This window comes from Sciurus carolinensis, chromosome 8, assembly GCF_902686445.1.
Source record: "Sciurus carolinensis chromosome 8, mSciCar1.2, whole genome shotgun sequence".
Lineage (NCBI taxonomy): Eukaryota > Metazoa > Chordata > Mammalia > Rodentia > Sciuridae > Sciurus > Sciurus carolinensis.
In genome coordinates this window covers 104,670,699-104,684,161 of record NC_062220.1, presented here as the reverse complement: position 1 = coordinate 104,684,161, position 13,463 = coordinate 104,670,699, and positions in this window count along the sequence as shown.

The following is a 13,463-nucleotide window of genomic DNA, read 5'->3' as shown; positions in this document are numbered from 1 at the left end:
GAATATTCCAGAAAAAAAATCCATAATAGAAATACATTCAGAATTAAGTTTTCCTGACTGAGGGCCAAGATGGCGGACTAGAGGGCGGCTGCATTTCATGCTGCTCCAGGACGCAAGATTCAAAAGAGGAGATAGTGAGAGACTTGGGACCAACTCAAAGCTGCCGGGTGAGTCTCTCCTGTTGGGGAGGCGTCCCGGATGGGGCGGTAGCCCCGGAACGCAGGGAATTTGTGAAGTGGAGTTGCTCGGCGAGACGCCCCTCCCCCCACTGGAGCGGTAAACACGGATAACTGGGATCATCGTAGAGGAGGCGGCTCAGCATAGCGCTTGGACTCGAGCAGCCGCTGGGGCTCCGGGCAGCTGCCTGGGGAGGAGCTGCGTGGCGAGCTGTTTGGACCCAGAGTGACCGCTTCCGAACACCGGGGGGTTGCCCGGAGGAGGAGGAGAGGCCCGGCGGGTCGCTTGGGTCTAGGAGTGACTGCATCAGAGCCACGGGCGGTTGCCAGAGGAGGAGCTGCGTGGTGAGCTGTTTGAACTCAGAGTGGGCGCTCCTGAGCGCCGGGGGACTGCCCGGAGGAAGAGGAGGAGCACGGCGGGACGCTTGGTCTGGGAATGACTGCATCAGAACCACAGGCGGTTGCCAGAGGAGGAGTTGTGTGGTGAACTGTTTGAACTCAGAGCTAGCGCTCCTGAGTGCCGGGAGGTTGCCCGGAGGAGGAGGAGGAGCGTGGCTTGTTGTTTGACCTGGGAGTGACTGCATCAGAGCTGCGGGCGGTTGCCGAAGGAGGAGCCGCGTGACGAGCTGTTTGAACTCGGAGCAGCTGCTCCAGAACACTGGTGGCCTGCCTGGAGGAGGAGAGCAGTGGGACGCTTAGTCTGGGAGTGACTGCATCAGAACCACAGGCGGTTGCCAGAGGAGGAGGCGAGTGGTGAGTTGATTGGACTAAAAGCGACTGCTCCTGAACACCGGTGGCCTGCCTGGAGGAGGAGCGTGGTGAGTCACCTGGTCTCAGAGCCACCGCTCCTGAACACCCGGGGGGCTACCCCAAGGAGGAGGAGGAGGAACAGGGCGGGTCACTTGGACTTGGAGTGACTGCCTAGGGCTACGGGTGGTTGGCGGGAGGAGGAGACCCGAAGTGAGTTGTTTGGACTCCTAGTGACTGCGTCGGAAACCGGGCGGCTGTCCGGAGGAGGAGGTGTGTGGCGGGTCTCTGGGTCTCGGAGCTATTGTACAGGGCTCCAGGTGGTGGCTCAGGGGAGGGGCTGCATAGCCAGGCGATTGGTGCAGAGCAGGGTCCCAGGAGCTAGGTGGCTTCTTGCTGGAAGAGCCGCACAGAGACACGCCTAGGGGCGGAGCGAAGTTTCCAGGGCGGCGGGCAGATTCTCTGGGAGAGGCAGCCTAAGGAGACTCGCTTGCGAAGGGTGAGGCTCCCAGGCCCAGGACGTAGGTCCGGGCCCCTGGGATCGTTGCAGAGGAAGACAGCCCTTCCCAGGTGGTAGTTGTAGATTGAGGGGAACCTCTAGGAAGGCAACTGACCAGCGAGACGTCCCCACCGAGTGACTCTTCCCGGCCGGGGGAGGTTTTCCCACAGGGACGGTAAAGCCAGAGACATAGGCACAAACAGGCCTTGCCTCAGCCCGCAGTCTAGTTCCCCATTGGATGACCATTGGTCAACAAGTGGAGGCACCTCTGCCCACTAGCAGGGAATATACGCCACCTGAGGGTTACCACACCTAGAGAGGCAGCTTCTTCGTGGAGCTCTGCATTATCAACCTCCTCCAAGACTTCAGGCTACTGAAGGATAAGAGGGGATATACTAGCAATCTTCAGGGACATTATAAGTCGATAGAGGAAATCTGCAATATCTTAATGACCCACTGATTCCTGAACAATATGAGAAAACAAGGGAAGAAAATGCCCCAAACAAATCTAGATGTTACATCAATAAAATCCAATGACAGCATGGCAGAAGAAATGACAGAAAGGGAGTTCAGAATGTACATAATTAAAATGATTAGGGAAGCAAACGATGAGATGAAAGAGCAAATGCAGGCATTGAACGATCGCACCAATCAACAGTTAACAGAGCAAATTCAGGAAGCAAAAGATCATTTCAATAAAGAGTTAGAGATATTGAAAAAAAACCAAACAGAAATCCTTGAAATGAAGGAAACAATAAACCAAATTAAGAACTCCATAGAAAGCATAACCAATAGGATAGAACAGCTGGAAGACAGAACTTCAGATATTGAAGACAAAATATTTAACCTCGAAAACAAAGTTGAACAAACAGAGAAGATGGTGAGAAATCAGAACAGAATCTCCAAGAACTATGGGATATCATGAAAAGGCCAAATTTGAGAATTATTGGGATTGAGGAAGGCTTAGAGAAACAAACCAAAGGAATGAACAATCTATTTGAAGAAATAATATCAGAAAATTTCCCAAATCTGAAGAATGAAATGGAAAATCAAGTCCAAGAGGCTTATAGGACTCCAAATACACAAAATTACAACAGACCCACACCAAGGCACATTATAATGAAAATACCTAACATACAAAATAAAGACAGAATTTTAAAGGCTGTGAGAGAAAAGAACCAAATTACATTCAGGGGGAAGCCAATACGGATATCAGCAGATTTTTCAATCCAGAATTAAGTTTTCCTTAAAAAAAATTTAAATTTTCCTTGTTAGATTCATAAATTTGCTGTCATAGACTGTTAGTAATGTCATTATTCATGAAAAGGAAACATGATTTAGGATAGAATTTTTAAACTCTTGCCCAAATTGCTTATTTTTATCAAAATGTACTTTCTCAAATGATTAACTGTAGGAAATATTACATTTTTTATTTGAAGCTTTGAAAATAATTTTTCATAAAGTAGGCACTTGCATTGTATTATGTTCAATGTTTCAAACTGACACTTTTAATTGTTTTCTTTTGGAGAAAAGTAGAAATAAAAGTTATTTTAAGTGGAACATTTTAAAGTGATTGAATGGTTAGCATAAGCTGAAAAAGATGTGGGCTGATTTTATTTCACCACAATTTGGTTTGGAGATTTATAATTGTAAGATTTTGCAACCCAGATAAGAATTAAGCACTGAGATTTAAACAGCTCAGGTGAGAGTGAACTCTACAGTCTCAGTTTAATCCTGAAAGAGGCTGTGCTCCAGGGGAGTTCCTGGTGTGTATGCTAAAACCAGTATCTTCTAAGACCTCTAAGGTGAAGTTAACATAAAGTAATCTGAGGCTGCATTATTCAGGCAATTTCAGGTGATCTGTGAGATAGCCAGTGGATTCTAGAAAAGAAAGTACGAATTTTTATTAAAGATTGATGTTGTGTCTAATCCAGTTTTGAGAATAACTTTTAAAGCATACAAGAAAATGTCTCAGCTTTTTAAATGAGTTATTTATCAATAGCCTGTCTATCAGGGGTGGGGTAAATCTGTTTGTACTGGTTTGTGTCAGGAGTTAAGATTTATTACTCCACAAAATATACGAGTATCAAAGGCATTGGCGTCAGACGACTTCAGGTTTGAACCTGACATTTATTCAGCATGTTTTCACCTCTGAGGTTTCATCTTGGCTATAGGAGGAGCAGTATTTGGTTGCAGAAGGTTTGGAGTTGGTGGGTCTTCTGAGTGTGTGTGGGGTGGTGGGTTTGACAGGGGTCTTGCTCCCCTCCTTCCTTCAATTAGAGTTGTGAGTGAGAGGGGGAGCTCAGGTGGGCAAGAGTCCTTCACCTCTGTCACCCTGGATGTTACATCTTGGCTATGGACAGATGCAAGAGAGAGGAGTTTTCCATCTGCTGCCCTCTGTCTCCCCACATGGGAGGCCCTGCAGAGGGAGCGGGAAACACCAGAGACTGCCAGGATGCACCAGAGGGAAATGTGCATCCCCACCTGAGCCTGTGCCAGTTAGTGGAAGGGACTTACACAGCCTGACCTCAAAATACACTATAAGGCTATAGTAACAAAATCACACTGGACTGACACAAAAAGCGGCATGTAGGCCAATGGGACAGAAGAGGGAACCCAGGAATAAATCCATACACTTTCAGTCAGCCAATACTCGACAGAGGTACAAAGAACATAGAATAGTGAACAAAGGAGAGTCTTGTTAATAAATGGTGCTGGGAAAATTTAAGGCTCTCCTTATAGGCAGTGATTATGGACTGAGATTTCTGTGGGCTCACAATTTAATTTGCTGTTGCCCTTCCCTAAGGAGAGGCAGGAAAGACTAGAAAGAAGACAAGTGGAAGAAGCTGGGCACAGTGGTGCACAACTATAATCCCAGTTACTCAGGAGGCTGAGGCAGGAGGATCACAATTTGGAAGCCATCCTTAGCAACTTAGTGAGATCCTGTCTCAAAATAAAAAACAAAAAAATTTTAAAAAGGCTGTGGATGTAGCTCAGTGACAGAACATCACTGGGTTCAATACCCAGTACTGCAAAAGAAAAAAACAAACACACACCAGGCAGAACAGTAGAACATCCTTCCTACAGAGCTTTGACAACTGGAATGGCCCTGTGGTGAAGCTCTGGAAGCTGTCACCTGCATTGAGTCCTCATTGTCCCTCACCTGACCTTTGACACTAGGTGAACAACCCTGTTCCTGCTGTGTCCCAGCAATGTCCACCTGCCAGGAGGCCACATGAGTGGATGCACATGAGCCCTTGCCTGGGTCAGCAGTTGTCTGTCAGGGTCAGCCACTTCTATTATGGAAGTCTGTGGATGAGAGAATACTGGTCTCCAACATCCAAAATGGCCATATGTGGCTTACTCAGTTTGTGCTAGTGGTTACTGTTATTAATGTGTATGCATTTTAATATGTATAAAGTGTGGGGTGAATTTTTACTTGTAGGTGTGCACTATTATTCTTAACTGTTTTAGAATGTTTAATAGGGGTAAGTAACATTTGTATTCAGAATAATATATTTTACCAAAATTTGAATTAAATAATTATATTTACATAGCACAGAAATATGGAATTTTACCTCTAAGAGACAATCATATTGATTCCTGAGATGCCCCACACCTGAATTATCAGAAGTAGCTGAAGAGCCAGATAACAGGTGAGGAACTGTGAGTTCCATATTCAGGGGGTACTGGGCATGGAACATGTCCATAGAGCTTGGACAAAGGATTGATGGGCAAGGGAGTGTTGACTGGGCCCACTGAGTGGGACCTGACCAATAGGGAACTGCTACTGAGACTCAGGCCTGGACCAGGTTGACCAGGGAGTGGCCAAACCCTCAAGTTGCAGAGATAAGGTGGAGCCCAAACTCTGGAGTGAAGCCAGGCAGGACTTTTTTTGTTTGCTTGTTTTCGAAGCTATTTGTTTAAATTTTATCTAAGAAAAGAGGAATTTCAAGTTGATCATTTATCATATTTTCTTTTTCCCTCCAAAATGTATATAGCTAAAAAAATTGCTCTAGTAATAATCCATTAATTGTTCATAAATAAGATCTATTACTTTTTGGTGAACTTTCCTCCAGTATCTCCACTGTGAATGCTTTTATACAATTATCTCTGTTTATATATTTCTATATAAATTTTTATTCTATACATCCTGCTACATCTGTGGTTTCAACATCATGAATGCAACTAATATAGTATCAGAAATATTCAGAGAAAAAAACTGTGTCTATACTGAATCTGTACAATTCTTTTTACCTGTCACTATTTCTCAAAAAATGTGATATAACAACTATTTACACTGCATATACATTTAAATAGGTATCACATTTCCATTCTAGAGATGATGGAAAAATGTGCATAGGGTATATGCAAATACATAGCCTACATTTTATATAGAGGACTTGAGTCTTTGCAGATTTTTGTATCTGAGGAGAGACCTGGAACAAATTCCCCAAGGATATAGCACTGTTCTACTGCCACCCATCAACTGTATTTCCCTCACCTTCCACCAGTGGACTTTGAGATCCCATGGGCTGTATTTCCCTCACCTCCCACCATTGGGCTTTGAGATCTCCTTCCCTGACTGCATGTAAGAAAGGAGGTCCAGAAGCCTGACAACCTGCTGCGAAAGTCTTCCTGTAACCATATTTACCCATGCATCTGCCATGCAACCTCCTGTGGTATGTTCCAACTCTACTTGGTTGCTAGGTCATCCTCTGATTCCCTGTCAGTATGAGTCAGGTGAGTGAATTTGTCCCTCACCCACAGTGAGCTCTGTGAAGGGACCTCACACCTGGCTCCTAGTACTGGGGAAAGTCATTGAGGAGTACTTTTTATCTTTCTGTGCATTTGGAAGTCATACCTGGCTCTTGGAGCATTGTTCCCTGGCCTGGCCCACTCTACCATTCTTCCAATCAACTTAAGGGCTTAGATGCAGCCTCCCCAGGTTGGGCCTGCATGTTCCTCTGAAGGACTTGCCATTACCTGCACCCTCATCAGCTCTGCATCTTTCCTTTCCTTAAACTAGGGGATCCTGAATATTCTAGCTGGCCTCCCACCTCCACGCCTGCTGGTCCTGACTCATTCACTGCACTCTCCAGTGTCTGCTAGATTTCCTCATATCAGAGCCATTATCCATTATGACAGGGAACAGCATATCACAGGAGAGGACTGTTGAAAGCAGAATGAGTGAGTGTCTGTCAAGACAGGGGGACAGCCCACCTCATGAGAGCACTCAGAAGTAGAAGACCCTTTAGACACACTAAGTTGAATTGGCAAAATAAGGGGCAACATTTTCTTGACAAATTAAAAAACCTTCAGGGTGTCTTGGTTAGACATAAAGTCAAAGCAGTTGTTGAATAAATCAGAGTGCTTTCTGTACATAGTCTTTACAGTAATCACTCAAGAGACTTTATGTTACAACTTAACTTGTTTTCACCAAAAGTTCTCCAACTGATAATCCTTCAGTTAGTTTGTGGTTTCTCTCCATAAAGCGTAATGCTGTCCATCAAGCTCTTTGAGCATCTACATTTCCTACATTTTGCCTGTCTCAGCATCGAGTTTCAGAAGTCCAGGTTAAATGATGCCATCTTTCATACTTATTGCTAAGTTGCTTTCATGATGGTCCCTGCCAATTTACCCTGCTGTCCACTTAGCACTATACCAAGTGCCACTCCTACCACACCCTTCTCTGCTGTGGTTGTCCTGTTTTAGAATGTTTTGTTAATTTAGTCAGTGAACTAAGTATAAATCTCTGATTATTAAATTATAAAAAAAACTCCCATGAATTTTTAAAGTCCAGTTATTGGTCACCTATCAAAGAAATCTGTTATGTACTTACATGGTCTATAAATAATCTTGAAACGTTATTTTTATTTCATGTCTTTTAATTATTACATCAAATTATGCTGTGGTTGTCAGCATATTTTACACAAAGCATATTCTAGGATTTGGTGATATGCTTGTGAGGCTTTGGGAAGGGGGCGGGAAACAATTTAAAATAAGCTTAAAATATAAATGGGACCATGGCACATTGAAGTGAAAAGAACAATGAATATCCCCTAAACAGCTTGAAACAATATTGAAAACTTGATCTCATTTTAAATGCAATTGCATGGGCTTTCTGGAATTGATTTAATCGTTCTTTGAAATGTTTTGTCCTTACATTTTAGCACATACGTAAATACCCAAGTCAAAAATGCTATGTTAGAACAAAGAAACCAAGGTGCAAAAACAGTGTTCTTGGAGAAGTCCTCCAACTTAAACATTACCACATTGGCATCAAAATTGATTTTTGCTCAAAGAACTTCTTTTGACAGAGATCTGGGGTACTAAGACCCAATTTCAATCAATAACTGTTTGCTGGATTTAAAACATTCATGTTTTAGGAACTAAGTGTTGTGGCTTCTTTGGGGAATTAGCAGGACTCTGAAAATGGAGCAATTCTCTTCCATTTAAGTGTGATATTTTCTTTCTCAGATAATTTGCCTCCCTGCTTCTCTTGGATAGAGACATGTGACCAGGAAGACCATGACAATGGACAGGGAGTGACCTTTGCCCTGTGACCTCAGCAGAAGCACCCTCACCTGTCACTCTATTCACTCTAGAACCACCACTCAGCAGCTTGGAGGATGGATGTTGCAGAACTCCCTCCTCATGTGTCCCATGCAATAGAAAGAGCTTACCTCTCAGGTCCCAAGTAGAACATTTCTCCCATTGAATGGGGGAACCCAGATCAGCTATGGAAACTGGAGCAAATGGAAGGGCAGGGTGGAGCTCAGAGGATGCCAATGACATCAAGAGAGTCACTTTTCCTCTCAGACTCCCTGAGTCTGTGTTTGGAAGCATGGGGTTTGCATCAAATAACCTTTAATGTCCCATTCTGTTTATGACTTTCCATAATTACTCTCTTATTTACTGAAATCTTTGGTCTGTCTTTACTATGTTTATAGATTTTCATGGACACATGTAAAATAGATGATTTTAACTTGTTCATTTATGCCTCAAACACTTACTGGGCTTCTGTTCTGTAAAAGACACTCTGGTCATGTTCATGGGCACACAACTTCTAACACTTTGTTCCTGTTCCAGAGAGCTCATGATCCCTTGTGGGAAAGAGCCAAACCAATAATTTTGGCAGAACATGGTAAGTTCTGTGAGAATTGCATAAATATGTCCTAGAAATTTTGGGAGGAAAAGTATCTAATTCTGCCAGAAGCATTTCAGAGCGTCCACCCCTGAAGGATTTGCATCTGAGGTGAATCGGGAAGGATGGGTAGAAATGCCAAGTTGGAGAAAGGAAAATAGGTTGACTTGTTCTCTTTTCTTACATTACGGTTATGTGAGGATTTTTGCTATTAAAAACATCATAAATAGCTGAATATTGATATTGATATCTGCATCTATACATCTACCTCTATGTCTCTGTCTACTCCTACGTCTGTGGCAATATCCAAATCCATGTCTATCAGTAGAGAGTGGTTTGGACCAAAACAGAAGCTTGAAAGCTTGAGAAACCCAGAGTATGGTTGGAAGTTTGGAATAGTGGCTGAGTAGCAAGCACACCAAAGAGCCCTGTGAATCCAGGAGACCAGGGGTCCTCACACTTTCCTGCATGTTGGAATAAACCAGGTAGAAAGAGTTGCCCGAAGTTCGCTAGCCACACCCATCCTAATCTCTGAGTGGTACTGGCATTTGTACTTTAAAAATTCCCCAGATTTCCAGTGTAGGATGAGACTGGAGAACTAGTACCACATAATAAGGAGCCATTGAGATTTTTCTAGACATTGTTTCTAGAGTTCATCTTAGCAGGGTCCCTGGTAATCTACAAAGACAGGAACTAAAGTGAAGAAAGGCCAGTAGCAAAAGACACATCTACAGAAATCAGTTACAAATGATAGAAACCAAGAAGGAGCCATTGACAGTGTTGGTGAGGAAATCCATGAAGGCAGGGGGAAGCAGAGAGGCAGGAGTAGATTCTAACTTTGGCTGCATCCCTGGATGACCGTCAGTACCAGAAAGTGAGGCAGAATAAAGAGGTGACTAAAAGAGCTGCAGGAGGTGTTGCTTGACAATCTGAGGGGTGAGGAGAGCTCCTGTGAGATGTGTGGCCTGGAAGGAAGTGTCTGGGAATGTTGCTTTACAGGGGCTTGTCGTCTGCAGAGATGGGTACAAGCCTCCCGGAGCAGCATAACCTGGGAGACAGCTTCTGAACTGCTAAAACCATCAGAATCTGCCCCACCTGGGACCAGTGAGCTCAACAACTCTAACAAGGAAGTGCGGGGGGGGGGGGGGGCTTGTTTTTTTTTTTTTTTTTGAATACTTGCACACATCACAAAAGATTGTGCAAACCATTTAATGTGAATCAAAGGGATGGTTTGGCATAAACAATCCTAGCATGTCCATCTCATAGATCTTGAGGTTGGAGGTTAAGAGATGAAGTGACTCAGCCTGGATGGGGAAAAGACAGAGCAAAGGTCCATCCCTGCCTGCTCTTGCTGGCTCTGCTTTGCTGTGGGTCGATGCAGCAGGAGGTCACGAGTCCTCCCAACCCACAGGAGCTCATGTGCTCTCCCACATGAGCATCTGGGCTTTACATGGTTTTCAAAACCCATGAACCTAGAGAGTCTTAACTTGTGATTTGGAGGGGATTACATTGCCTTTCTTGTCTTCTCTTTGCTCAATGAATGTCTTTGGCCTTCATAACCACAGGAAAAAAAGGGCATGGATTCTAGTGTTCATTTTGATGGGAGACAAATGGAGAGCAGACATTCAGAAAAATAGAATCCAAATTTAAAATGTTATCTTAATCCTCTCCCTAAAGAGTCTGAGGCAAGGGCAGAACTAGATGTTTCTGACTCACCGTGATTTACCCTCTGCACATTTCTTCCCCATGTAGGACCTAGAATTGTTTAAAAATGTCGTGTCCAAGGACTCTGAGATAATCTCATCAGACTGTAGAACGTGGATGGGACAACTTGGCCAACTGAAGTGCAAAGCATAAATTTGCAGCTCTAAGTATTTTGCATTTGAATAGCTACTATATTCAACTTTTTGCACATGTATCAACTTCACAAGAGTGCCCAGAAGATACACTAAACATTGCTGGTTTTAAGAAAAGAAATTCAATTGTCTCTGCTGTAGGCTTCTTGGGACATGTGTTATATGGGTCTACTTTGAAGTCCCCCTTTTGGAGTTATGACAGGTGTGTGCATCTGTGTGTCTATGTGTGTTCACAGACACTAACATGGGAGTCAATCAGTGAGGGTCATGCTCATTTGAAACAACTGGCATCTTTATTTAGTCATTAAATTCCAGATCCTTGCCAAGATCTATACAATTACCAACCGTTCCAGCATCTGCTTTTCTTTCTTATTAAGGCCCCTGGGGAACATAAATAATTCCTGGTACAAGTCAGCATTTTGCAGAGTGCCAGAAATGAGTCTCACATTCCTGAGAGACTGTAGCAGTAATGATGATCCTTTTAGTGTCAGGGCTTCTGAGAGGCTTCCTACATTGATTCCCTTTGTCCTGTGTCTACGAAACCCCCATGCTCCCAGTTTCATGCCTGCATGGTGTCCTAGTCACCTTGCAGGGCTCTGGGCTATGGAAATGGGGTCCGGAGAAGCGTCTAGAGAGTGTCTCTCCACTGAGCTCTTGATTTTACCTTCTTCAAATTCCCCTTCATCACTTGGTTGCCTTGATTTCAAGGCACATGTGTTGTGCATTGAAATTTCAACTTCTCTTGACAATTGCTTTAACTTTCTTTTGTGGTCTTTCTAACACAGTGTATTATAAAATTGATCATGGAGCCCATACCTATAGAATCCTGGACAGGATAGCCTTAAAAGATGCCGGGACTTCATGACTCTTTTACCTTGAAGATGAAGAAACCTGGGTCCAGAGCAACTGTGGCTCATCTGGGTGATTATATTCTAGGAGGTGACAGAGAGTCTTAACAACCAGATTTGACCCAATGTGGTGCTTTCCATAATTCTGTTGAGTTCTGTGTTTAAATTGAGGGTAAAGAAATGAGAAGTCATCCATGTTCTGGATGGTCTATGAAGCAGTTTGCTCTAAAGAACACCCAACAATTTGGCCACTGAATTCTTTCCCCTGGTGGTTTCGCTTTAAGCCTGTGGTAGGGGATGGTAGAGGCTGGTCACTCAGTGGGGTTTAGTAGGGTCTGGTGCCCTCACTAACATTTCTGCCTTATAAACTTGTTCCTCTTTGCTCAGACCTCTTCTGGTGTCTGGACTCCATAGTTACCCTTTGGATTCTGTTGAAATGAAAGGGGCAGGCCTATGATAGTTTAAAGGAAATAATCATTTTCTCCCTGAAAAATAGGACCCACTTGCCTTGCAAGGAAAGCGCTGGTAGCAGGAGGAGAGGGGAGGGGAAATCGAGATGAGTCAAGTTAAGAAGTGGTTATGGATACTTAGATCTAGGATATAACTAGCAAGCCATGTGCGTGCATTTTTTGGAAATAAAAGGATAAATAACTTTTGCTAATTTGGCTAATTAGTTAATTAGCTAGTGAGTTAATTAGTGATGCTATGGAATGAAACTGCCGTAGGTAGTTTTCCATATCTGTCTGAGAATATTTTAGACTTTCGTTAGAGTTTAATACTTTGTGGTATCTCAGGTCGAATGACATCTTGTCTCATAGATTTACATGGCAGAGGATACACGAAATAGTATTCAGAAAAGTGCTCAAGCAACAATAGTTGACATGTCTGATAAATGACGGAAATACCCCTGATTATGTCTAATTTTCTGGGAGCTACCCAGGTGTGCAAATGTGTGTGCATACTAATGAACAACTCAAGCAAAAATACAGAGACAATCACACAAATATATATACACTATCCCCACCCATACCTACACTCACACATGTATACTTATTCACACACATGCATTCACATTCATAACTCACTTACAGGACTCATTTGCACAGATGTCAACACACATACATGTATTCACCTTCTCACACATGCATACATATGTACTCACACACTGTCATCAAACCCAGGCACATACACATACATACACACATTCACATGTATGCTCACAAGTGCACATAATGCAGTCACATATATTCATGCACACTCATACATACCATATATTCACACACTTATATGCACATTTGCACAGTTTAACACATAGCCTTCCACATACTCACACATAAAAATATATACATTCATGTATTTGCACACATGACATGCAGTCACTCTCAAATGTCAGGCTGCGACTAGATTTTCTATTTCTCTCATTATGGGATTTTCCAACTACATGTGCTTTTTGTATTCTGTCAACTCAGCATTTTGAGAAGCAATCATCAAATAACAGTTCTTATCAGATGTTTCCATTTTAAACCATGGATCTTTCCAAGGAGCTTCCTGGCATGTATATCTAATAAGACAGAAAAAGGATTTCATGGGAAGAAAGAGAGCATGAAAAATTCAAAATGATCCAAAGTTCAAGGTACTGTCACATCCCTGACCTAGGATGGCCAGGAGGTCTTAAAGACAGAGAAGAGCTGAGGAGAATGACAGAACCCACTGACTCCTTTGGGACACAGGTTCCTGGCACTTCCAGCATTGCTTTTGGGAGTGTTGTAGGAGCCCACCTCACAATGCAATTGCCTAGACCTGTCCCTAGTAGCGATGCTGCAGTGCAGAGTGATGGGGGCGAAGAACTTCAGCAGGAATTATTATTTCAAGGGCAAAACTTGGTGGTTGCCATTAAACTAGTGAAGTCTCTCACCATTTAGTTTATCAACTTATGTAGTGATTTATATCTCTAAAAACTTCAAATGACACAAATGATCACTGTTATTCCCCGTGAAGCCTTAGATGTTCTCACTGTAAAGCTGATACCCTGAATTCTCCAACAAAAGTCCGCTCCCACGTGTGACCCACTTATGTGACTGCAGAGTTCCCAGTGAGCGTCTGCTCACACACTTGACCTGCTGTCCCTACTTGACTCTCCCTCCACAGCACAATAGGAACTGATGGATGGGAAACGTCCTCTCTAGAAGG